The 26,009-nt window shown below is 45.9% G+C and overlaps 1 protein-coding gene across 1 annotated transcript in view; it reads left to right on the plus strand.

The window, feature by feature from the left end:
* The window catches only part of DOK6 (docking protein 6), an 802,283-nt gene that overhangs the window by 515,439 nt on the left and 260,835 nt on the right, over positions 1 to 26,009 (plus strand). The window lies entirely within an intron of this gene.

The raw sequence follows: 26,009 nt of genomic DNA on the forward strand, positions 1-26,009 counted from the left end.
TTTTTTATTTCTAATAAAGGATTTTTCATGTGTGTGTGTTTATTTACTGTAATTTACAGATCAATCATGGAAGGTATCTCGGGGAGACGCCGGACATGATTAATCTAGGATTTAGTGGCAGCTATGGGCTGCCATTAACTCCTTATTACCCCGATTGGCCAACGCACCAGGGCAAATTGGGAAGAGTCGGGTACTGTCCCAGAACAGTCGCATCCAAAGTATGCGGCCATTCTGGGCGGCTGCTGACTGATATTGTTAGGCTGGGGGGCTCCCCATAACGTGGAGCTCTCCATCCTGAAAATACCAGCCTGCAGCCGTATGGCTTTATCTGGCTGGTATTAAAATAGGGGCGACCGCATGCTGGTTTTTTAATTATTTATTTATTTATTTCTATACTCCATAGTGACACGCACACCGGCTGCTGTGATTGGGTGCAGTGAGACACCTGTCACTCAGCGTGGGGGCGTGTCTCACTGCAACCAATCATAGGCGCCGGTGGGCGGGGAAAGCAGGGAATATGAGATTGTTTAATGAGCGGCCGGCTTTTTCAAATTAGAAAAGCCGCTGGAGCTGTGTGAACGCCGTGCAGCACCGCACCGGAGATCGGGGATCGGTGAGTATGAGAGAGGGGGGGAAACTTCAGTCACTCGGGGTATTAGCGGTCACCGGTGAATCCTTCACAGGTGACCACTAATCAGTACACAGCACACAGACAGAGCCGCGGCATGACAATGAAGTCGGGTGAAGTTCACCCGAGTTCATTCTCATCCCACTACTCTGTCTTCCGACATGCAGTAACGACATTTTTCATCACACATGGACATTTCTCACGGACAACATCTAGTGATGAGCGAGTACTAAAAAGCTCGGGTGCTCGAAGCTCGGGCCGAGCCTCCCAAGATACTCGTGTACTCGGCCCGAGCAACGAGCCCAATGTTATCCTATGGGAGACCCGAGTATTTTTGTGAAATGACCCCCCGGCAGCATGGAGAAACCCTAAAAATGTCACAAAAGTCTCAGAAGAGTGCTCAAATGACATGGCAACAGCATGGGGAAGACCCCTTGAAGCATTTATCACTGAAAAGTCACAGCTGTGAACAATTTTGTCCGCATTTTACGCAATTTTTACGGACTCACCAGAAAACCTTCCAAAATGACCCCAAAATGATTTTTCATGGCGGAAATGTTAAGGCCACATACCCAATAGTGAGATAGAGCTGGTGTATGTTACTTTTTGAGATTAATACATGAAAGATTTTACGTGAAAACATTGTGTGGCACTCCGATGTCCCTGAGAAGAGACGTACATGAAGGCCTCTTGAGTCTAATGTGCCCATTTTGAGGAAGTGAGTCTTTGTAGTATTTTCCTTTGCCAGGGCAGTCCAAAATTGTGAGGTTCACCAATGCCCCTGCATACAGACGTGCATGATGGCCTGTAAACCTGAAGTGCCCATTGTAAGGAAGTGGGTCTATTGTAGTATAGCCCTTAGGCAGGGCAGCCAAAAATTGGGAGGCTCCACGTTGTCCCTGGATAGAGACGTGCATGATGGCCTGTAAACCTGAAGTGCCCATTGTAAGGAAGTGGGTCTATTGTAGTATAGCCCTTAGGCAGGGCAGCCAAAAATTGGGAGGCTCCACATTGTCCCTTGATAGAAACGTGCATGATGGCCTGTAAACCTGAAGTGCCCATTGTAAGGAAGTGGGTCTATTGTAGTATAGCCCTTAGGCAGGGCAGCCAAAAATTGGGAGGCTCCACGTTGTCCCTGGGTAGAGACGTGCATGAGGGCCTCAAAACATTAAGTGTCCATTGTCAGGAAGTGGGTGTATTATAGTATAGCCCTTAGGCAGGGCAGCCAAAAATTGGGAGGCTCCACATTGTCCCTGGATAGAGACGTGCATGATGGCCTGTAAACCTGAAGTGCCCATTGGAAGGAAGTGGGTCTATTGCAGTATAGCCCTTAGGCAGGGCAGCCAAAAATTGGGAGGCTCCACGTTGTCCCTGGATAGAGACGTGCATGATGGCCTGTAAACCTGAAGTGCCCATTGTAAGGAAGTGGGTCTATTGTAGTATAGCCCTTAGGCAGGGCAGCCAAAAATTGGGAGGCTCCACGTTGTCCCTGGATAGAGACGTGCATGATGGCCTGTAAACCTGAAGTGCCCATTGGAAGGAAGTGGGTCTATTGTAGTATAGCCCTTAGGCAGGGCAGCCAAAAATTGGGAGGCTCCACGTTGTCCCTGGGTAGAGACGTGCATGAGGGCCTCAAAACATTAAGTGTCCATTGTCAGGAAGTGGGTGTATTATAGTATAGCCCTTAGGCAGGGCAGCCAAAAATTGGGAGGCTCCACATTGTCCCTGGATAGAGACGTGCATGATGGCCTGTAAACCTGAAGTGCCCATTGGAAGGAAGTGGGTCTATTGCAGTATAGCCCTTAGGCAGGGCAGCCAAAAATTGGGAGGCTCCACGTTGTCCCTGGATAGAGACGTGCATGATGGCCTGTAAACCTGAAGTGCCCATTGTAAGGAAGTGGGTCTATTGTAGTATAGCCCTTAGGCAGGGCAGCCAAAAATTGGGAGGCTCCACGTTGTCCCTGGATAGAGACGTGCATGATGGCCTGTAAACCTGAAGTGCCCATTGGAAGGAAGTGGGTCTATTGTAGTATAGCCCTTAGGCAGGGCAGCCAAAAATTGGGAGGCTCCACGTTGTCCCTGGGTAGAGACGCGCATGAGGGCCTCAAAACATTAAGTGTCCATTGTCAGGAAGTGGGTGTATTATAGTATAGCCCTTAGGCAGGGCAGCCAAAAATTGGGAGGCTCCACATTGTCCCTGGATAGAGACGTGTATGATGGCCTGTAAACCTGAAGTGCCCATTGTAAGGAAGTGGGTCTATTGTAGTATAGCCCTTAGGCAGGGCAGCCAAAAATTGGGAGGCTCCACGTTGTCCCTGGATAGAGACGTGCATGATGGCCTGTAAACCTGAAGTGCCCATTGTAAGGAAGTGGGTCTATTGTAGTATTGCCCTTAGGCAGGGCAGCCAAAAATTGGGAGGCTCCACGTTGTCCCTGGATAGAGACGTGCATGATGGCCTGTAAACCTGAAGTGCCCATTGTAAGGAAGTGGGTCTATTGTAGTATAGCCCTTAGGCAGGGCAGCCAAAAATTGGGAGGCTCCACGTTGTCCCTGGATAGAGACGTGCATGAGGGCCTGTAAACCTGAAGTGCCCATTGGAAGGAAGTGGGTCTATTGTAGTATAGCCCTTAGGCAGGGCAGCCAAAAATTGGGAGGCTCCACGTTGTCCCTGGATAGAGACCTGTTAGGTTCTTAGTGCCTCCGTGCTTGCATTTAAAAACCGCACGTGTGTGCCTGTTGGTGGCAGCTTTCCGCTGCATTTGTGTGAGTTTTGCAAAAACTTGGATATAACGCACAAGTCTAGTGAATACACATCAGCACAGCATTCCAAAATGCGCAAGGGTGTTGTCAACGAACAAGGAAGTGGACGTGATGGTGGTGCAGGCAGAGACCGAGGTTGTGTGCAAGCTCTAATTTCGCCACAACAAAGGGCCACATCTAGTCGCTCGCACGTCCTGTCCCAAATTCTTGGGGACCGCAGCAGTACACCGCTCTTGAACCAAGACCAGTGTCAACAGGTTGTTAGTTGGATAGCGGATAATGCTTCCAGTCAGATTGGCACCACCACAAACACTCTGTCTTCCACACGGTCAAGTGTCAGTAGCCGTGATACTGCACCGCACATTTCAGAACCTGATCCTCCTTCCTACCACCAGGCCGAGTACACGTCCACGGACATTACTGATCCCACACTTGGACACTCGGAAGAGCTGTTCGTTCACGTTTCCATTCACAAATTCTGGCCTCTCGCCAGCTCCTGTTGAAGTGGGCCATGACGAGATTGTATGTACAGATGCCCAAATATTTGAGCAGCCACGTTCTCACGAAGTTGGCAACGTGTCTCAACAAGGGGTGGACGATGATGAGACACAATTGTCAGGAAGTCAGGAGGAGGAGCAGGGTGCGGAAGAGGAAGACGACGTGGTGGATGATCCAGTAACTGACCCAACCTGGCAGGAGGATATGCAGAGCGAGGACAGCAGTGCACAGGGGGAGGGAGGCGTAGCATCCCAACAGGCAGTAAGAAGCAGAGTGGTGGCCCCAGGCAGACGTCAGGCAACTGTTCCCCGGAACAACACGACACAAGGTGCCTGTACAAATGTTAGGTCTTCCCGAGTCTGGCTGTAATACTATTGTATGTATTGAGGATTTCGATTGCGTTAGGGCAATGACAACCAGAGACGAGTTCTTGGTGCAAGACGTTTATAATATGCAACCAGCAAATATGTACATAAACGGAACAAAAACACAGTAGAACATAAATACAGGAAATACCTTCCAGGGACGGAGCGAAAGGGAATTCCCGGGACCGCGCACCGGACTCCCCCATGGAGACCACCAAGAGCGAACCCTATACAGGGACTGTCTGGCAATCACCCCAGAAGCCCTAAATGCGCAGCAGCCGGGACACAAAAGGGCAATAGGTAAGTCCAAAAATGTCCGTACGTGATGTGAGTCCAGAGTGGTATTAAACAGAAGGAACCGGGCAGAAGTGCCGACCAAAGACGGCAAACGGAGTCCGGGCACAGCTAGATGATACCAGAAGAAGTCCAGAGTCGGTGTCGGTTGTTTTTCAAGAGGATCCGAATAACAATCAGGAACCAAAAGCAGCAGGGCAGGAGCACACAGGAAGCAGTATACTCAGGCACTGGACTAAGCTTTAGGGGCGGCTTTTAAACAGATGGACAGGAAGTAGGGCAACAGAACAGAAAACTCCATGTTAACAAAGGGCAAGCTCTTTCAAAAGAAAACTGGAAAACCCGGAACTCTGACACTGGCAGTTTTTTAAGTTGGCTCCAGATGATTCTAAAAAGGCCATTTGCAACATCTGCCATGCCAGCATCAGCAGGGGTACCAAAACTAGCAGCCTGACCACCACCAGCATGATCAGGCACATGTCAGCCAAGCACCCGACTTTGTGGGAAGTACAACAGAGTCGAGGAGCAGTGCTTGCTGATGTCACTGCTACGTCTTCGCTGGTTGTGCATGCGAGCCAATCCCCTGTCCATGCTGCCTGCGAACAAGCCTCCTCCACTCCTGCACCTGCAGTTGCCTACGCAGAAAGAACACCATCATCAAGCACGTCCTTGTCCCAGCGCAGCGTTCAGTTATCCATTCAGCAAACCTTTGAACGCAGGCGCAAATACACTGCCAACACCCCACATGCCACAGTTCTAAATGCTAACATTTCGCGACTGCTTGCGCTGGAAATGTTGCCTTTTAGGCTGGTTGAGACAGAAGCATTCCGCGACATGATGGTGGCAGCTGTCCCACGTTACTCGGTCCACAGCCGCCACTATTTCTCCCGGTGTTCCGTCCCCGCATTGCATAACCACGTGTCACAAAACATCACACGTGCCCTGAACAACGCTGTTTCAGGCAAAGTCCACCTAACCACAGACACGTGGACAAGTGCATGTGGGCAAGGCCGCTACATCTCGTTGACGTCACACTGGGTTAATATTGTGCAAGCTGGGACCCAGTCTGAGCGAGGGACGGAACACGTCCTTCACACACCAAGTTTTGCAGGCCCTACCTCAGTCAGGGTTTCACACACACTCTACAGCTCCGGAATGTCATGCTCCTCAGCCTCCTCCTCCTCCTGCGCATCCTGATCCACTTTACCCTCCACACCAGTCCCAAGGTGGAAGTGTCGCGGGCGGAGGAGGGGACGGTGCGCTCTCCCACTGCTTGGGTCCGGCTGACGCTGCTCTACGGCTGCTGCTGCTCATTGGCTCGAGCGATGGCCGGATCCCGGGGACTCGAGCGGCGCTACTCGCCCGTGAGTGAAAAGGGGTGGTTTGGGTTTTGGGGATATTGTCCGTGACGCCACCCACGGTTGTGGTGATTGTGTGGACACCACCGCTGCTCTGGACGGGGATCCCGGGAGCCTGTGACAGGGAGCAGCTTTGTTGTTATTTCTCCCCTCCGTGGGTAGGGGGGTTGGTTGTCCCGGGGCCTGGTGATGGGGTAGAGATGGATGACAGGCAGGTTGCGGGGCCTGATGAGGTGCAGGGTCGCAGGGGCAGCGCTGTGCCGCACGGCACGGAGGTACTCACTCAGCCCAATGATGATGACACAGTTCACGGTAAAACAAGTGGCTGGATGGACGGGTCACTCGGACGGCTGCGGTTGTTCCTCCCTGCAGGTTAGTGATGACTGTCTCTCCCTGCACCTAAGTTAAGTGTTGGTAGTGATGGTTTCCCAACGGTAACCCGCTCCCCGACCTGGATATGGGCCGGAGGAGCCCCTTTTGCCCACAGGCGCTGGCCCTGGGAGACGGTTGCCCTTAGCGGTGGCGGTGTCTCCCCTTCACGGTTGTACGGTTGCCTTCTATCTGGACTTGGCTGTTTGGAAACCCTGAGGTTCCCTTCACTAACGGATTTGGCAAATTCACGGCGACTCCAAGCCTTGCCGGGATCCGAAAGTCCTCTGCCAATGGTGCTGGCTTCTCTTTGTATACCGGTCCGGTACGGCCGGGTCACCACCCGTCCACGGTCCTTACGGCAGACTCCAATCGGCCTCCACTGCAGACGGTCACCACATCCTGCCAACCTTGCTGTCCTGTCCGGGCCACACACCCGGACCAACTTCAGGCTCTTTGCTGTCACTTTTCTCCTCTCTACTACTTTCCTCCTTCCACTTCCTTAGCTTAACTCTCACTGCCTGTGTTTTCCCTCCTCCTCGGTGGGTGGAGACCAACCGCCTGGCTCCACACCCTGGTGTGGACAACAGCCCCTGGGGAAGGCAACTAGGATTTTGTGTTTTGACTATGATATGCCTGCAGGGAGTGTGGGGTGTTTAAGTGTTGTGCTCTGTGGCCCCTGGCTTGTCCAGGGCGACACAGAAGCACTGCAGCACTGCCTCGGCGAAGCGGCAACAGGCAGTGCTGAAGCTAATCTGCATAGGTGACAAACCCCACAATGCAGAAGAGGTGTGGACAGCTCTGAAACAGCAGGCAGATCACTGGCTCACAACTCTGAACCTAAAGCCAGGAAAGGTCGTGTGTGACAATGGCCGGAACCTGGTGGCGGCTTTGAGGCGAGGCCAGCTGACACATGTTCCATGCGTGGCCCATGTGCTCAACCTCGTGGTTCAGCGGTTTCTAAAGTCATACTCAGAGCTGTCTGATCTGCTGGTAAAAGTTCGCCGCCTGTCTGCACATTTTCGAAAGTCACCTACTGCTTCAGCCGGCCTTGCCGGCTTAAGACGCCGTTTGCATCTTCCGGCACACAGACTGGTGTGTGATGTCCCCACGCGTTGGAATTCAACTCTGCACAAGTTGGTCAGGATATGTGAGCAGAAGAGGGCAGTTGTTGAGTACCTGCATCACCTAAGCCGTCGGGAAATGGGTCAAACTCCACACATAACACCTGAGGAGTGGAGATGGATGTCCGACCTATGCACCATCCGCCAAAATTTTGAGGACTCCACCAAGATGGTGAGCGGCGATGACGACATTATTAGCGTCACCATACCGCTTCTCTGCCTTCTAAAATGGTCTCTGCTCAAAAAACAACCATGATGCATTGCAGGCGGAGCGCGATGAGTTTGAGCAAGAAACAGTAGTGGGTGTGGGTGATGATAACACACAGCCCAGCCTCGTCTCATCACAACGTGCAGTGGAGGACTATGACGAGGAGGAGGATGAAGACATGGAGCAACTCTCTGGCCAAATTGAGGATATGACATGCAGTCATATCCTCGGTTCAGCGTGGCTGGCCAGAGGACAGGGTAGATGATGAGGAGGAGGAGGAGGAGGACAGCATGTTCAGTCATCGTGTTGGTCAGGATACTGAAGTGATGGCTGTTAAGAGTCTGGCACACATGGCTGACTTTATGGTAAGCTGCCTGTCTCGTGACCCTCGCGTTAAGAACATCTTGGCCGACAATCATTACTGGTTGGTAACACTGTTAGACCCACGCTAAAAGGAGAACTTTATGTCTCTTATTCCCGAGGCGGAGAGGTCAGGCAAAATGCAGCAGTTCCAGAAGGCCATAGTCACGGAAGTAGGCAAAGCATTCCCCTCACAAAACGCTAGCGGCATAGGTCAGGAATCACTGGACAACCAAGGCGTACAGCCGAGAGGGGCACAAGTCCAATCCGCCAGAGGTAGGGGAACAGTCTTTAAGATGTGGGACAGTTTTCTCAGCCCCTCACATACCACAGCCCCTGAGGTGAGGGGTAGTGACACAAGAAATCCTAAGTTTGGCCAGATGCTCAAGGAGTACCTTGCAGATCAAACAACTGTACTCCGACATTCCTCTGTGCCTTACAATTAATGTGTATCCAAGCTGGACACGTGGCATGAATTGGCTCTCTACGCCTTGGAAGTCCTGGCCTGCCCTGCCGCTAGCGTTTTGTCAGAGCGTGTTTTTAGGTGGAATCATTACAGATAAACGCACCCGCCTGTCAACTGTAAATGCTGACAGGCTGACTCTGATCAAGATGAACAAGGGTTGGATTTGGCCAGACTTCACCACACACACCAACAGCAAATTACAGCGGAATTTAAAGTTTGTAACGGGAATTTGCCATGTACCTCCACTCACCCATGGTAACACACTTCTGGACTTTGGCTAATCGCTGGACTGCTCCTCCTTCTCCTCATGCGCCATCATGGTGACCGTTACAATAGTTAAGCCGTTGTTTCAGGTATACCCCCAGTGGTAAATTTTTTCGCCCATTCTTTCTGAATGGGCATTACAACGACAGGAGACCCGCTCCTTTGCAATGGGAACAATGTTTTGAGGCCCTCATGCACATCTCTATCCAGGGACAATGTGGAGCCTCCCAATTTTTGGCTGCCCTGCCTAAGGGCTATACTACAATAGACCCACTTCCTTACAATGGGCACTTCATGTTTACAGGCCATCATGCACGTCTCTATCCAGGGACAATATGGAGCCTGACGCTGCCACCGACTGCCACACACATGCTGTTTTTAAATGCAAGCACGGACGCAATAAGAACCTAACTGGTTTTTAGGAGCGACAATTACTGAGAAGTCTGACACTATCAGACACTGCTGACTGACGTGTATTATACACTAGACTTGTGCGTTATATAATAGTTTGTGCAAAACGCGCACCTGTACGCTGCCACCGACAGACACACACGTGCTGTTTTTAAATGCAAGCACGGACGCAATAAGAACCTAACTGGTTTTTAGGAGCGACAATTACTGAGAAGTCTGACACTATCAGACACTGCTGACTGACGTGTATTATACACTAGACTTGTGCGTTATATAATAGTTTGTGCAAAACGCGCACCTGTACGCTGCCACCGACAGACACACACGTGCTGTTTTTAAATGCAAGCACGGACGCAATAAGAACCTAACTGGTTTTTAGGAGCGACAATTACTGAGAAGTCTGACACTATCAGACACTGCTGACTGACGTGTATTATACACTAGACTTGTGCGTTATATAATAGTTTGTGCAAAACGCGCACCTGTACGCTGCCACCGACAGACACACACGTGCTGTTTTTAAATGCAAGCACGGACGCAATAAGAACCTAACTGGTTTTTAGGAGCGACAATTACTGAGAAGTCTGACACTATCAGACACTGCTGACTGACGTGTATTATACACTAGACTTGTGCGTTATATAATAGTTTGTGCAAAACGCGCACCTGTACGCTGCCACCGACAGACACACACGTGCTGTTTTTAAATGCAAGCACGGACGCAATAAGAACCTAACTGGTTTTTAGGAGCGACAATTACTGAGAAGTCTGACACTATCAGACACTGCTGACTGACGTGTATTATACACTAGACTTGTGCGTTATATAATAGTTTGTGCAAAACGCGCACCTGTACGCTGCCACCGACAGACACACACGTGCTGTTTTTAAATGCAAGCACGGACGCAATAAGAACCTAACTGGTTTTTAGGAGCGACAATTACTGAGAAGTCTGACACTATCAGACACTGCTGACTGACGTGTATTATACACTAGACTTGTGCGTTATATAATAGTTTGTGCAAAACGCGCACCTGTACGCTGCCACCGACAGACACACACGTGCTGTTTTTAAATGCAAGCACGGACGCAATAAGAACCTAACTGGTTTTTAGGAGCGACAATTACTGAGAAGTCTGACACTATCAGACACTGCTGACTGACGTGTATTATACACTAGACTTGTGCGTTATATAATTGTTTGTGCAAAACGCGCACCTGTACGCTGCCACCGACAGACACACACGTGCTGTTTTTAAATGCAAGCACGGACGCAATAAGAACCTAACTGGTTTTTAGGAGCGACAATTACTGAGAAGTCTGACACTATCAGACACTGCTGACTGACGTGTATTATACACTAGACTTGTGCGTTATATAATAGTTTGTGCAAAACGCGCACCTGTACGCTGCCACCGACAGACACACACGTGCTGTTTTTAAATGCAAGCACGGACGCAATAAGAACCTAACTGGTTTTTAGGAGCGACAATTACTGAGAAGTCTGACACTATCAGACACTGCTGACTGACGTGTATTATACACTAGACTTGTGCGTTATATAATAGTTTGTGCAAAACGCGCACCTGTACGCTGCCACCGACAGACACACACGTGCTGTTTTTAAATGCAAGCACGGACGCAATAAGAACCTAACTGGTTTTTAGGAGCGACAATTACTGAGAAGTCTGACACTATCAGACACTGCTGACTGACGTGTATTATACACTAGACTTGTGCGTTATATAATTGTTTGTGCAAAACGCGCACCTGTACGCTGCCACCGACAGACACACACGTGCTGTTTTTAAATGCAAGCACGGACGCAATAAGAACCTAACTGGTTTTTAGGAGCGACAATTACTGAGAAGTCTGACACTATCTGGACTGTTTTACACTGTGTACACCAGCCCCAGATATGATGAAGGCTGGTATACGGTCACCACTAGGAATGGCTATATACCCTGCCTGCCTGCCTGTATACTGCTACAATAGTCATGACAAGGACTCTTCTGGTCACTAGCCTGTATTCCGACCTGGCTATACCCTGCCTGTATATAGCAACAATAGTCCTGAGAAGGACTCTGCTACTGTACTCCGACCTGGCTATACCCTGCCTGCCTGTATACAACTAGAATAGTCCTGAGAAGGACTTTTGGTCACACTGTTTGCAGCCCTGCTACGGAAATAACTATAAAGGGCTGCAAAGCTTTCCCTGAATCAGCGACACTCTCCCTGCACTGACTGTCTGGATAGCTGTGAGCAGAGCACAGCGCGCCGGCCGGTATAAAGGCTCGGTCACGCTGTGCAGGCCGGCCAATCACTGCAATTCCACAACTAACAGGGCTGTGGCATTGCAGTGGTCTGCCAGCCAATCCCTGCATGAGGGCTGGCTCTCAAAAGAGCGCCAACATGCAGAAATGAAGACCACGAGTACAGCACGAGTATCGCGAGATTACTCGTCCCCGCCGAGCAGCCCGAGTACAGCGATACTCGTGCGAGTACCGAGTAGTTACAAGCATGCTCGCTCATCACTAATAACCACACATCCGTGCAAGGAACGTTTTATTTGGACTCCCATAGGCAAACATTATGTCCGTGTGTGCGTGCTCCATCCCAAAAACGAACATGCTTCTGTGCCAAACGGAGCAAAAAACGTGGGACGCACTCGAACACACAGAAGATCATATATCACGCACGTGTGCCTTAAAACATAAAAAAACATATGTGCACGTTTGGTCGTATCTCTGGTATGTACGGAAACGGACCAAACACGCACGTTTTAAATGGATGTATGTTGCAGGCCACAACCAGACAGACAGGGAAAGATACAGAGAGAAAGAGACAGACTGGGAAAGAGACAGACAGAGACAGACCTGAAAAGAGACAAACCTGGAAAGAGACAGATGGGGAAAGAGACAGACAGACAGACATGCAGACAGGGACAGAGACAGGCAGACAGGGAAGGAGGAGACAGCCAGAGAGACAGACAAAGATAGATGGGGAAAGACACAGACCTTGATAGAGACAGATGGGGAAAGAGACAGTGAAATAGAGACAGACAGGGAGACAGGGAAAGAGACAGACAGGAAAAGACACAGACAAAGAGACGGGGAGACAGACAGGGAAAGAGATAGATCTGGGAAAGAGACAGACCTGGAAAGAGACAGATGGGGAAAGAAACAGAGAGATAGAGACAGACAAAGAAAGAGACAGACAGAGACAGGCAGATGGGGAGAGAGACAGACGGGGAAAGAGACAGATGGGGAAAGAGACAGACGGGGAAAGAGACAGACGGGGAAAGAGGCAGACGGGGAAAGAGGCAGACGGGGAAAGAGGCAGACGGGGAAAGAGGCAGATGGGGAAAGAGGCAGACGGAGCACATTACTTGTCCATTTTAGTTAAATCTGTGTGGAATATCTGTGGTATTGAAATATATGTTGTGAAATGCTTCTATTAGCTTAGTTTTTGCCTTTTAATAATTACATTTTTATCTATTTGCTTTGTGGTTTTTGTGTGCAGAATACATTTTTGTTAATACGTTAAAGTAAAATCTAAGTGCATTAAAAAAATTTATACAGTGGCATGTAAAAGTTTGGGCACCCATGGTCAAAATAACTGTTATTGTGAACAAATAAGCAAGTTGAAGATGTAATGATCTCTAAAAGCCAAAAGGTTAAAGATTACACATTTACTTCCTATTAAAGATACACAAAAAATGTAATCTTTTACTCTTAAAATTAACAAAACAGGAAAATGGATTGATGCAAATGTCTGGGCACTCTGCATGGGTAGCACCCCCTTTGGCAAGTATCACTGCTTGAAAATGCTTTTTGTTGCTAGCCAAGAGTCTTTCAATTCTTGTTTGAGAGATTTTCAGCCATTCTTCCTTGGAAACGTCTTCCAGTTCCATAATGGTCATTTTGAAGTCTACCCACAGATCTTCCAATGATGTTCAGACTGTGACTGTGAGGGCTATTGTAAAACCTTCAGCTTGCGCCTTTTGAGATAGTCTATTGTGGAATTTCGATGTGTGTTGAGGATCATCATCCATTTGTAGAAGCCATTATCTTTTCAACTTCAGCTGTTTTTCAGATGGTCTTATGTTTGCATCACGAATTTGTTGAAATATATTTGAATCCATTCTGCACTCTACGCGTGAAATGTTCAATATGCCACACTCCACATGCTTAATGGTTGATGAGATGTTCTTTTCCTGAAATTCTGTACCCTTTTTTCTCCACAGATATATTTGATTATTGTGGCCAAAGGGTTGTATTTTAACCTCATCAGTCCCCTTGACTTGTTTCCAAAAAAACATCAGGCTTCTTTAGATATTCTTTTGCATACTTCTGATGTTAAATTTTTTGGAGGGGATGCAGCAGTGGTTTCTGTCTGATGACTCTTCCTTGAAGGCCATATTTGTGCATGTGTCTATTAACAGTAGAACAATGTACCAAAACTCCAAAGTCTGATTAATCTTTCTGAAGGTCTTTTGCAGTCAACTGGTGGTTCGCATTTGTCTCTCTAGCAATCTAATCCTGCAAGCAGCTCTCACGCAAATTTTCCAGATTCTATTCTTGACCTCCACTGTTCCCTGCCATTTCTTAAATATATTTTGAACTAACGAAAGGGAAACTTGAAAATGCTTTGCTATCTTCTTATAACCTTCTCCTGCTTTGTGGGCTTCCACCATTTCATTTTCAGAGAGATGAGCAACAGCTTTAAAGAACCCAAGGCTGCTGTTTTTTGGCATAAGGTTAGAGGAGGTTGTTTTTTTTATAAATCTATGAAATTTACATCACCTGGCCTTTCCTAATGATAATAGCAAACAAACCATAACCCTGGTAGACTAATTCAGGTCTGAAACCTTAGCCAAAGTTTTCTAAACACAAATCGCCATGGTTTTCCAAACTTTTGCATCTGCCCATTTTTCTTTTTGAAATTTTTTGAAATTGAAAATGTAAAAGGCTATTATTTTTTCCTTAAGTACAAAGGAAATGTGCCATCTTTAACTTTAAGCCTTTTTACTAATCATTTCATCTTCAACTTGCTTAACTGTTCACAATAACAGTAACGTTGACCAGGGGTGCACACAATTTTACATGCCACAGTAATTGTTCCAAAATATTTCAAAAGACATTCATTTAAAGAGGCACTCCCATCAAAATTTGTTCCCTCTTAATATATTACAATCATCATACTATATAGCACTGTGTACTTATAATTGCACATTTTGTTTTCCTACACATTCTTTTCTTTTCCATTAGGTTTATGATATCAAGTGATTAAAAACATACTGGCTGAATCCTTTTAAGCTCTATGTTGTAGAAGCATGCAGGGAAAAGAGACATCATGTATCTACATAGAGCTTAGAAAAACTTATCTAGTCTCCTTTCAATCATGTGATATCATAGATCTAATAAAAAAGAGAAGAATTAACTGGATAGAAAGGCAAAATGTACAATTGTAAGTACACAGTACTTTATAGTGTGATCATTGCAATATAATAAAAGAATAAAAACTTTGATGGAAGTGCTTCATTAAATAACCTGAAATCTTAATAATGACTGAAGAAGTTTATGGAGAAACCAAAGAAGTTGAAATAGCAAATGTTCAACACCAGTAGGTATTAGAGTGGAATTCTTACATGTACAATTGATGTGAAAATAGCAACATGTGTTAATTAAAACTTAACTTTTAATTGGGTTATATAAAAATATAGTATAAAGTGCAAATAGTGATCCACACACCAGTTTAAAAACCTGAGAATGATGAGGCCAATCAAGGAATAAAACACCATCACTCTCATATCATGACACAGGAGAGCAGAGGGGTAATCTACCCTATGTATCAATACCCATCTAAATATCGTCAGCTATGGGGACAACAGGTGAATATGGTCCACAGAAAATAAGCTTACAATCAGCCCAAGATATTACATAGCAATTGGCGATATTATAGCAAAAAATAGCTGCCTAATGATAAACACACAGCCTGTGTATATTGACAGGTAGATGGACATATCCATACATGTATATACCGTTGATTGGAGTAACCACTAATAGATAAATCCAAGCGGATCCAATATGAACAAATAGAAAAACCTGTGTACAAATAGGCTGTAGGCAACAGTTGCTATATAATGTAATAGACACAAAAGAAAAAGGAGTGATCTCACCCAATTCCTATGTCCTGTTCAGGGGTTCAAATTTCTCCTGTGTCATCAAGATCTGTATGTCAAGTTGACGGAAGAAGTGACTTGGTCGCTAACCCTGTCAGGGATAAAGCTGACCCTTTTTCACAATAAACTCCCGCCCTGACAAGGGCAGTCCACAGCTGGCCCTGTTGTGGCTAGCCCTATTATCCAGATCAAGTGCCTCCCGACGCGTTTCACATCATATCCATGCTCATCAGGGGAGGAATATGGCACTTGAAGATGGCGGTGTGGCTCAATGCAGAGCTCAACCCTGTGTGGCCTGGTATCCAAGATGGATCACTCCTTTTTCTTTTGTGTCTATTACATTATATAGCAACTGTTGCCTACAGGCTATTTGTACACAGGTTTTTCTATTTGTTCATATTGGATCCGCTTGGATTTATCTATTAGTGGTTACTCCAATCAACGGTATATACATGTATGGATATGTCCATCTACCTGTCAATATATGCAGGCTGTGTGTTTATCATTAGGCAGCTATTTTTTGCTATAATATCGCCAATTGCTATGTAATATCTTGGGCTGATTGTAAGCCTATTTTCTGTGGACCATATTCACCTGTTGTCACCATAGCTGACGATATTTAGATGGGTATTGATATATAGGGTAGATTACCCCTCTGCTCTCCTGTGTCATGATATGAGAGTGATGGTGTTTTATTCCTTGATTGGCCTCATCATTCTCAGGTTTTTAAACTGGTGTGTGGATCACTATTTGCACTTTATACTATATTTTTATATAACCCAATTAAAAGTTAAGTTTTAAGAAACCAAAGAAGTATTAAAGCTTAAAACCTGATCAAAACTGCATAATTTATGGAACATAAAACCTCACAGTTTGGATACATCTCTACTTCTAAGTCAAGGAGTAAGTCATGATTTTTAAGTACAGATTTTAATGGATCTTTTGTGAGCATAATAAATATTTTCTGTGCAAGATCCTGGTTTTATGCAAAGTTTTTATTGAGAAAGACAGCACCAAGTACAGCTTAAGCCAGGAAAATTTTCTGTCAATCCCTTCTTTTAAAATACCTCAATGTTTTTAACAACTGTTGGTATACTAGTACTAAAGCCCGCTTTACACGCTACAATATATCTTACGATGTGTCGGCGGGGTCACGTCGTAAGTGACGCACATCCAGCATCGTAAGGTACATTGTAGTGTGTGACAGGTACATGCGATTGCGATTGAATGTTAAAACGTTCATCGCATGCAAGTCGTTCAATTCCTAAAAATTAAACGTCAGATTGTTCATCGTACCCGGGGTAGCACACATCGCTGTGTGTGACACCCCGGGAACGATGAACAGATCTCACCTCTGTCCTGCGGCTTCCGGCCAGCAATGCGGAAGGAAGGAAGTGGGAGGGATGTTTACGTCCCGCTCATCTCTGCCCCTCCGCTTCTATTGGCCGGCTGCCGCGTGACGTCGATGTGATGCCGAACGTCCCTCCCACTTTAGGAGTGGATGTTCGCCGCCCACAGCGAGGTCATATGGACGGGTAAGTACATGTGACAGGGGTTAATCGTTTGTGCGGTACATTCAACAAATTATAGGATGGGGGCGGTTATGATCGCATACGATATCGTATGCGAAATCGTGACATGTAAAGCAGGCTTAACTCCCTAAGTCTATATGAAAGTTTTTTAATTTCTTCATTGTATTATGTACCATGTTTCCTCAAAAATAAGACAGTGTCTTATTTAATTTTTTACTCCTAAAAGTGCACTATGGCTTATTTTTGGGGTTTGTCCTATTTTTGTGAAAATTTGGCTATTCCCTTAATACTGCTAAGTTTACCCCAAAAAAAGGCAGACACTCCCAGGAGACTCACACTTACCAGATCCCGGACATGTAGCGTTGGCAAGTGAATGGACTCCTCTCACATACAAGTCTGAATTGCTGTCAGGTTTTCATGCGTTCCACATCGGTGACTACCCCTGCTGGCCAGAAGCAGTATCACTCGCACAGAGTTGGTAAGAGTGGAAAGATATTGTGATCCAATGTGTGTGTGAGAGTGGAATGATACTGTGTTTGGATGTGTGAACAGAATGATACTGAAATTACGTGTGTGAGTGTGTGTGTGTGTGTGTGTGTGTGTGTGTGTGTAAGAGTTGACTGATACTGCAATCTGATGTGTTTGTGTGAGAGAGGAATGATACTGCAATCAGATATGTGTTTGTATGTGAGAGTGGAGTGATACAAGTGCCAAATGTGTGTGTGTTAGTAGAACAGCGAGGGCCCTGACAATGAAGCAGATCTCTATGGGAGAGCCCATCTACCGTCAGCACTTGGTGGCTGTAGTTGTTTGGGGTCTTGTGAGTGCCATTTTTTGGGGGGGCTGTTTGTTTCTTTTAGGATGTTCTCTCTTTTGTGGCTGTCTTCTCTTTTGGGGGTCTTGTCTCTCTTTTGGTGGTGTCTGCTTTCTTTAATGAAAAGTACTGCTATATTCTTTAACTTTTTTAACTGTCTAGACACTTCTTTATTGAATTGGAACTAGAGCTTATTTTTGAAGTTGTGCTTATTTTTTAAGCATACTCTAGAAAGGCTGAAAATTCCTGCCACGTCTTATTTTGAGGATAGGTCTTATTTTTGGGGAATCACTGCGTTATGTAATTCAGCTAATAGTGCAAGATACAACTACTTCAAAAGTGTTAATGTGAATGAATGACAGCTTGTAATGACAGCTTGTAATGTGTTCATTTGCTACAGGAGTATATATCTTCTTCTATATAAAGGTAATATAAGTCTTTCACTGCATACTATATAAACTGGAGATCAAAATTAGAGAACAACACACAATTTTCTAAATGTTAAGGTCATTGTATAGTCCTATGTGTGTTGATATCCTAACATGAGTAAATGAGCATTTAATGAGTATTTTAATCTTATTTCATAAGCGGAATTTACTGTAAAGCACACAATAAAAATGTAAATGAGATAAATGTAACGTGGATCAAAATTAGAGGTGTTAATCTGGCACCTGGTGCTAATTTCCTTAATAATCTGACAACCCCTATTTAACTGGCAGCCTAACTTTCCAGTTTGCACAGACTTTTTAAAATGGTGTGCCGTTCCAAAGTGACTGAAATACTCCGGCAGCAGTTTCTCCAGATGAAGGCCAAAAGGGTTACCCTATCAGCTATAGCAAGAGAAGTTGTTTTTTCCAAGTCTTTGATTTCAAGAATATAGCATCTTTACAACATCATAATCTCTTCCAAGTCCCCCAAGAAGGCTGGTCACCCTCAAAAGACAGGCGCAAGAGAGGACAGGGTAATGTGGAGAATATCCATGAGTAATCGTTTCAACAATGCAGCTGGAATTGCTCACAATTCAGCACTGAACAGGGTAAGGATCTGTCTCCTGATGCAGTGTCACAACGTTTAAGAGCATTTGGACTGAAAGCCCACTCCTCAGTAACCAAACCTCTCATTAGCAGAAAGAATCAAAACGCTAGACTCACCTTTGATGAGGAGCATGTTGTGAGGACAGAAGAGAAATGGTCCACAGTTCATTTTAGTGATGAAAGCAAGTTTAATTTATTCGGGTCTTATGGGAAACATTATGTTCTTCAACAAATAGGGAAAAGACTGAACTCAAAGCCTGTTACAAAGTCAGTGAAAGGTGGTAGAGGAAGTGTCATGGTTTGGGGAATGTTTTCTGCAGCAGGAGTTGGACCTCTCATACAGCTACATGGCAGGGTGAATGCAAGTGTGTATCAGAACCTTCTTCAACAACACATGGTTTCTTACTTGCATTCATCACTCAATCATCCAGCAATTTTCATGCAGGACAATACCCCCTGTCACACAGCAAAACAGGTAAAACAGTTCCTTGAAACAGAAAACATTGAAAGAATGAAATAGCCATCCCAGAGTCCTGATGCAAACCCAATAGAAAACATCTTAAAAATCCTTGGTAACAAAGTTATGGCCAAGAAACCCACAATCGTCTAAGAAGTGTGGGAGAGACTGTAAGAAGAGTGGACAAAAATCATATCAGAGCAGTGTGAGAGACTAGTGATGTCCTCTGGCCGCAAAAGTGCTGAACTCATTCAGAGCAAAGGCTTGTACACATTGGTGACTGTTGTTACCTTCAGAAAATTTAGTTAGAGTCTTTCTCTGTGCTACATTCATTGCTGTTCTCTAATTATGATCATCACGGTTTGGGAAAAATAAAGGTTTTATGTTGATAAACTTTGGATCTTTTCTAAAACACTGTTCTAGTGGCATGGTGTACCACCTAGAAAAAAAACTTAAAATGTTCATCAATGTAGGTTATTTCTAAAAAAAGCAAGTGATCATACATTGTTCTCTAATTTTGATCTCCAGTGTTTACATACTGACAGCCACAACAATAACAAACTGTAAAAAGGTTGTGACAGAATTGCCATTTTTATTGCAGCTTCTAGCCCAGTCCTACTCTTGATGCTTGTCTGTAATGCATATAAATCTATCTTTCATTTCTTCTTATATGAATATATTCAAATTGTCTCTTCAAGGAGGAAGGAGACGAACTCTAGTGCCACCTATTAGACATAGCAATCCTAAAAGTCAAAAGTAGCCCTTTAACTAACCTTTGCATATGACTTCAGATTTAAGTCATATAAAAAGGCTTGTTAATTGGTCACTTTTAACTTTTAGGATTGCTACAACCAATAGGTGGCACTAGAGTTCGTCTCCTTCCTCCTTGAGGCCTAAAACACACTTCCACATAAAAAAAGTATGTGTCTCAAGTTCCGTTTTTCGGGTCCGTGTTCCGGTTTTTATGGGCGTTTCTCCAGTACGTATGACATCTGTGTGATGGCGTATGCTAGCCGTGTGTGCGTGTGGAATGGCTGAGTATGTGTACGTGTAATGTCCGTGTGAAATGATCCATCTGTGAGGCTCAATGTCGTTGATACATGTCGGCTGACAGCAGACAGAGTTGCGCAATGAGAATGAACTCGGGTGAACTTCACCCGACTTCATTGTCATACCGTGGCTCTGTCTGGGTGTCTCGTACTGATTAGTGGTCACCCGTGAAGGACTCACCGGTGACCGCTAATCCCCTGAGTGACTGAAGTGAGCAGCGCGATTTGTGCTGCCGTCACTCAGGCTACCCGCAGCCAGCCGCAGTCCCCCCCCCTGAGACCGCAACTCACCTGTGACTTCATCGCTGTAACTCGGGCGACTTGCTGTCACAGTTGGAGGATATAGCAGTGGCCGCGAGTAACCTGAGTGACATCATCGCTGATTGCGCTACTCACCTCAGTTGCTGCGTGGAGCTGACAGGAGCGGCGGTGTTCTTATGCAGCTCCTGTCACCTTCATGTAGCAGAGCTGGAAGCGACACGGGACCTCCGTGGATTACGCCGGACAGGAATGGGTTTTTGGGGCTTAATAAAGAAGTGAACGAGGGTATTTGTTAGTGTTTTTTTCGCAAATAAAGGCTTTTTCGTTGTGTGTGTTTATTAACTTTAAATTACAGGGTAATCATTTGGGGTGTCTCATAGACGCCTGCAATGATTAATCTAGGACTCAGTGGCAGCTATGGGTTGCTGCCATTAACTCCTTCTTACCCCGACTGCCAACGCACCAGGGCAAATCGGGAAGAGCCGGGTAGAGTTCCAGAACTATTGCATCTAATGGATGCGGCAATTCTGGGAGGCTGCTGGCTGATATTTTTAGGCTGCGGGGCTCCCCATAATGTGGAGCTCCCCATCCTGAGAATACCAGCCTTCAGCCGTATGGCTTTACCCTGGCTGGTATCAAAATTGGGGGGGTCCGCACGTCATTTTTTTTAATTAATTAATTATTTATTTTACTGCACAGTATATACCCGCCCACCGGCGGCTGTGATTGGTTGCAGTGAGACAGTTGTCACTCAGCGTGTGGGCGTGTCTAACTGCAACCAATCATAGGCGCCTGTGGGCGGGGGAAGCAAGGAATAGTAGATTGATTAATGAGTGGCCGGCTTTTTCAAATTAATTGAAGCCGCGTATCTTTGGCACAACTGTTCTTCGCCGCGCTGATGATCGGGGATCGGTGAGTATGCGACAGGGGAAGATACAGACCGAGCGCCAAAGGGATGATGACTGAGAACAGCAGAAGAAAAGGTAAGTACACTGACATTTAACAAAAAAAACCAACATCGTTCGTTTAAAAACGCACACGGACGGTACATGCTGAACACGGACATGGGGATCGGTGAGTATGCGACAGGGGAAGATACAGACCGAGCGCCAAAGGGATGATGACTGAGAACAGCAGAAGAAAAGGTAAGTAGACTGACATTTAACAAAAAAAAAACCGACATCGTTCGTTTAAAAACGCACACGGACGGTACGTGCTGAACACGCAGGCATGGACCCATTGACTTTAGCGGGTCCATGCCTGCATGCTGACCGCCAAAAACGGACATGTCGGCCGTGTGGGAAAACGCACACACGTACTAACCACACGGACACACATTCTGTGTTATTTTACGTGTGTGTGCCATCTGCCATAGAGTAACATTGGTCAACGTGTCTCCGTGTCTCCGGTACGTGCAAAAACGTACCAAACACGTACCGGAGGCACGGATGTGTGTTGCAGGCCTGGAGAGACAATTTGAATATTTCCCAAAGGAGCATTGCAGCTATAAGACTCCTCACTGGCAGCCAGAACTGGTTTGTCAGTTTCCACGAGTAGAAAAGATTTCCCCCTAGACAATATGATTTTTTGCAACCTAAAACACAGATATCTTTAATGCTTACCTGCTGCACACTTCTAAGTTTCCGAGCTCAGAGGCAGGAAGTTTCACAAAGCTGTGAAAGTACTGACACACTGGAGAGCTGACTAAAACCAACTTCAGTCTTCCTTTTGTATCTTTGCGACAAAGATTTCATCCCTAAATTAGACAGGATTTTTTTTTTTTTTAGTTTTTCTAATTAAACATATTTAAGAAAAGTTTTATACTTCGGTGTCCTGTAACTCCATTAAATCTTCCAGGAAATGATAATTCCTCTTTAGGTATTTTGCATGCCTCATCATTGTCTTTATTACCATTTCATTCAGTGGTAGAGAAGAACAGCAATGCTCAAGGTAGCAGCCCATTGAGAAGGAATTGGAAAATATAACAGATCTTGATAAATGAAAACTAATGGCAAGGTATATTGATGTTATGTGTTCCTTCATCTTATTGACCACTGCCATGGCAGTTCTTAAAAAACACTTATTGCCTGAGGCATCAGTCACAAAATTTTATTTTTTTATTTTAAAATGTGTATAAAAAATAGTCCAAAGGTTCAAGTGGTTTTCAAGGTGTTTCTCTGTGTGCTTTTAATTACATTTTTTATGTATCACTGTGTAAAGACAATCTGCTGCATTATAATAGATGAAGCAACACAAAGCAAAACTCAATAGAGTACTTTTGTGAAAAATGTCTTTATTGCCCATTGCAAGCACAAGCAGTGTTTCTCTTTAAATTTGCCAAAGCTGATTAAAAACCACAAAGCTGGGCGGTGTTTGGTTTGCCTAAAAAAATTGTTTTTCTTCAGAAAGTTTTGATAAATGAGGTGTATTGTATCTAGACATTTTCATGTTTTACTATTGTAAAATCTGTTTCTGCTTCTGCTTCGGTCACTAGGCATTGCCGTACTGTTGTTGCCAGTGATGCTTGATAGCATCAATCCTATTTTATTCTTCAGACTTGTGGTTCTGTCCAGTTGGAAGCTACCAAGTTAATCTTTTTTTTTTGTTTCTGACTGTGTACTGCCCCGCTGCCTCGGCTGCGACCGCCGAGCCGCTTTGATCCGTGCTCGCACTGGGGGCGGTGGCTCGAGCCTCTCACAGACCCGGGGGTCACGTCGCGCTGCAAAGGGGTTTGGCGCTACGCGTGGGGGGAATGCGGGTGTTTGGTTTTGGGATGATTGTTTGTGATGCCACCCACAGGTTGTGATAATGGTGGACACCACCGCTGCGGTGAAGGTACGGAGACTCCCGGGAGCGGTGTAGTGGCGCAGCTAGGTGTTGACCCCTCCATAGGTAGGGGATGTTGGTCCCGGGGCCTAGTTGTGTGAGGGCCGGGGTGCAGGGCGCAGGGTTGCGGTGCGGCGCGGTGCCGGATGGCACTGGTGTACTCACGATTAAACCACACAGAGTCACTGGTAAACCAAATGGAGGGATGGACGGGGCCCGCAGCCGGCTGAAGTTTCCTAGTCAGGTTGGCAATGTCCACCTTTCTCCTGCACCTGTGTTTGTAGTGTGACCACTGTGCCTGGGCACTGGCAGTCCGCTCCCCGGTGTGTATGTGTCGTAGGAGCCCCTTTTGCCCGCAGGTGCTGGCCCTTGGATCTCTGGCCTCTGGCAGTGGCTACTATCTGGACGGGTTGGGCTTTTGCCTTCAAACGGGACTTTGGTGGGAATGAACCCCTGAGGTCCAGACCGCAATCAGTTAATTCGACTATGGTGGTGGCATATAGCGTAGTTCGTGGTCTGAGTACCCTGCCTGGTGCTCCGGTATCCTGTTGGTTCCCCGGTTCGGTTCCGGCGGGCCACTACCCTGTTCCGGTCCCTTACGGTTACACCGGTCATATTCCCGGTCTCCTGCAGACGGCTACTGCCATCTGCCTGCCTGACTGATCTGGGGTCCTAGGCTCCAGCCCAGGCCCCAAGCAGAACTGTACTCCAGTACTCTCCACTCCACTGTACTGAACTGAACTGTTTACTGTGTTCCTGCCTCAAGCCAGCAGACTCCTCGGGGGGGCGTGTCTTTCTGCCTGACTCTGCCCATGTGGTGTGCCTGTCTGACTCTGAGGGAGGCAATCAGGTCTTTGTGGTTGACTGGTGGTACCTTTCTAGTGTGGGGTTGTAGGTGGAGAGTGTTATGACCTGTGACCCTTGGGTTCCAGGGCATCACAACTGCTGTTAGCACTGGCTGGGGCTGTTCTATTTTAACCCCAGATAGCTTAGTCCCACTGCCAGTCAATAAAGATTCTATCCTGGTTTGAGCATCTGACTTGTGCTTTGAACTGTTAATTACCATTCATTGACCTTGGCTTGATATTTGACTGCCAGCTTGTTTTTTATTCCGTTTCTGACATGACCACCTGGATCTGACCCAGCTTCTTGACTATCCTGCTTGCCAGTTCCACCACTGAACAGCAGCTGACTCAGTGCCCTTACCCAGGAACCTCTATTTAAGTCCACATGCCTGTATACGGGGTAAAAACCAGGGCAACTCTTTGTTGTGGGAAATGAAGTAGCTTGTGCCAAGCCTGTTTGTGGTAGCTATTTTGGATCTGCCAGATGATTACTAACTGTACACCCTTGATGGATTGACTAGCTCATCAAATTATGGATTCCCTCCAAACAGTGGTGGATCAAATGCAAGACGTGGCCAATGTCACCCATGATCTTGCAGAGCGAATTCACCATCATCAAGCCGCTCATGTCTAAGCCCCAGTAGCACTTCCCTTGATCATTCCTGAACAGCGGTATTAACAGGGACTAGAATAAAATAGATTTAGGACTGAAAAGGAGTTTTGGTTTTACATTGCAGGAGCAAGGACTAAAATTCCTGTCTATTTGTCTTTAATGATAAACTAATATACTATCCCTTCTCCATGAACTCTCCCTACACTAAATGTGGCTAAGAGTGCTATTAATAGGATCTAGAATACAATATATGTAGCTCTGAAAAGAACTTTTGGTTTTAGAAGGCAGCAAGGATTGTATGGAAATAATCCCTGCCTTTATGCATTTTGTGCTAAACAAATATACTATCCCTTCTCCAGCAGCTCTCCCTACACTGTTTCTGGTGTAGAGTGTATCAAACAATACGTCACCAGGTCTTATATACACCCGATGACATGATGCAGCAGCCAATCACAGTAATACCAGTAGCCAACATGGCTACAGCATTACCGTCATCTGCAGGCAATCCCTGCATGTTTAGTGGTTGTAAAACAGCTACGAAATGTGTGGCGGTGACTCGAACATGGTGCTTGAGCACCTGTGATACTCGATTGAGTACCAAGCATGTCCAAGTACCCCAATGCTCTATCGAGTATCAAGAAACACGCTCGCTCATCATTGATCTTATACTGTATCACTAACAGAAGAGAAATTACAGTTACTGTGGTAGAAAGACTTGAGAAAAGAGTGAGTTGTGGAGCAGTGTAGCACTGTATAGAATTTGTTGATGAATGTGATAAGTTTATGTTGTATTTTCTAGTAATTGAGTCATCAATGCAGTGACTAGCACATCGTGGGGGCAACTGTGAAGTGACTGGACAGAAATATGACCTTGTCTGCCTTATTTATGAAATATTGGAGAGGGACGGGTTTAGTTGCAGTAGTCAGGATGAAAAAGAATAAGAATGACAGAGTGAGTTTTTGCAGCATCAAAAGTATGAAAAAGTCAGTTTGTGGAGATGTTTTTGAGCGCAGGTGACATGAGCGAGTGAGTGACTGGGAATAATGAATGAAGGCAATATCTGAGTCAAATATAACCTCAAGAAAGCAGGATTCTGCTTGGGAGTTATGGTAGTACTACAAATTAACAAGGAATAATCAGGTAAGGTATGTTCGTAGGGTGCAGAAACACAAGAAGTTCAGTTGTGGAAGGATTCAGTTTGAGATACAGGGAGGACATTATGTTAGATATACCAGACAGACAATCACTGGTATTTTGTAGAACTGTGGGGATGTCAGGAGAAGATGT

The sequence above is a fragment of the Anomaloglossus baeobatrachus genome, chromosome 6, assembly GCF_048569485.1.
Source record: "Anomaloglossus baeobatrachus isolate aAnoBae1 chromosome 6, aAnoBae1.hap1, whole genome shotgun sequence".
Classification (NCBI taxonomy): Eukaryota; Metazoa; Chordata; class Amphibia; order Anura; family Aromobatidae; genus Anomaloglossus; species Anomaloglossus baeobatrachus.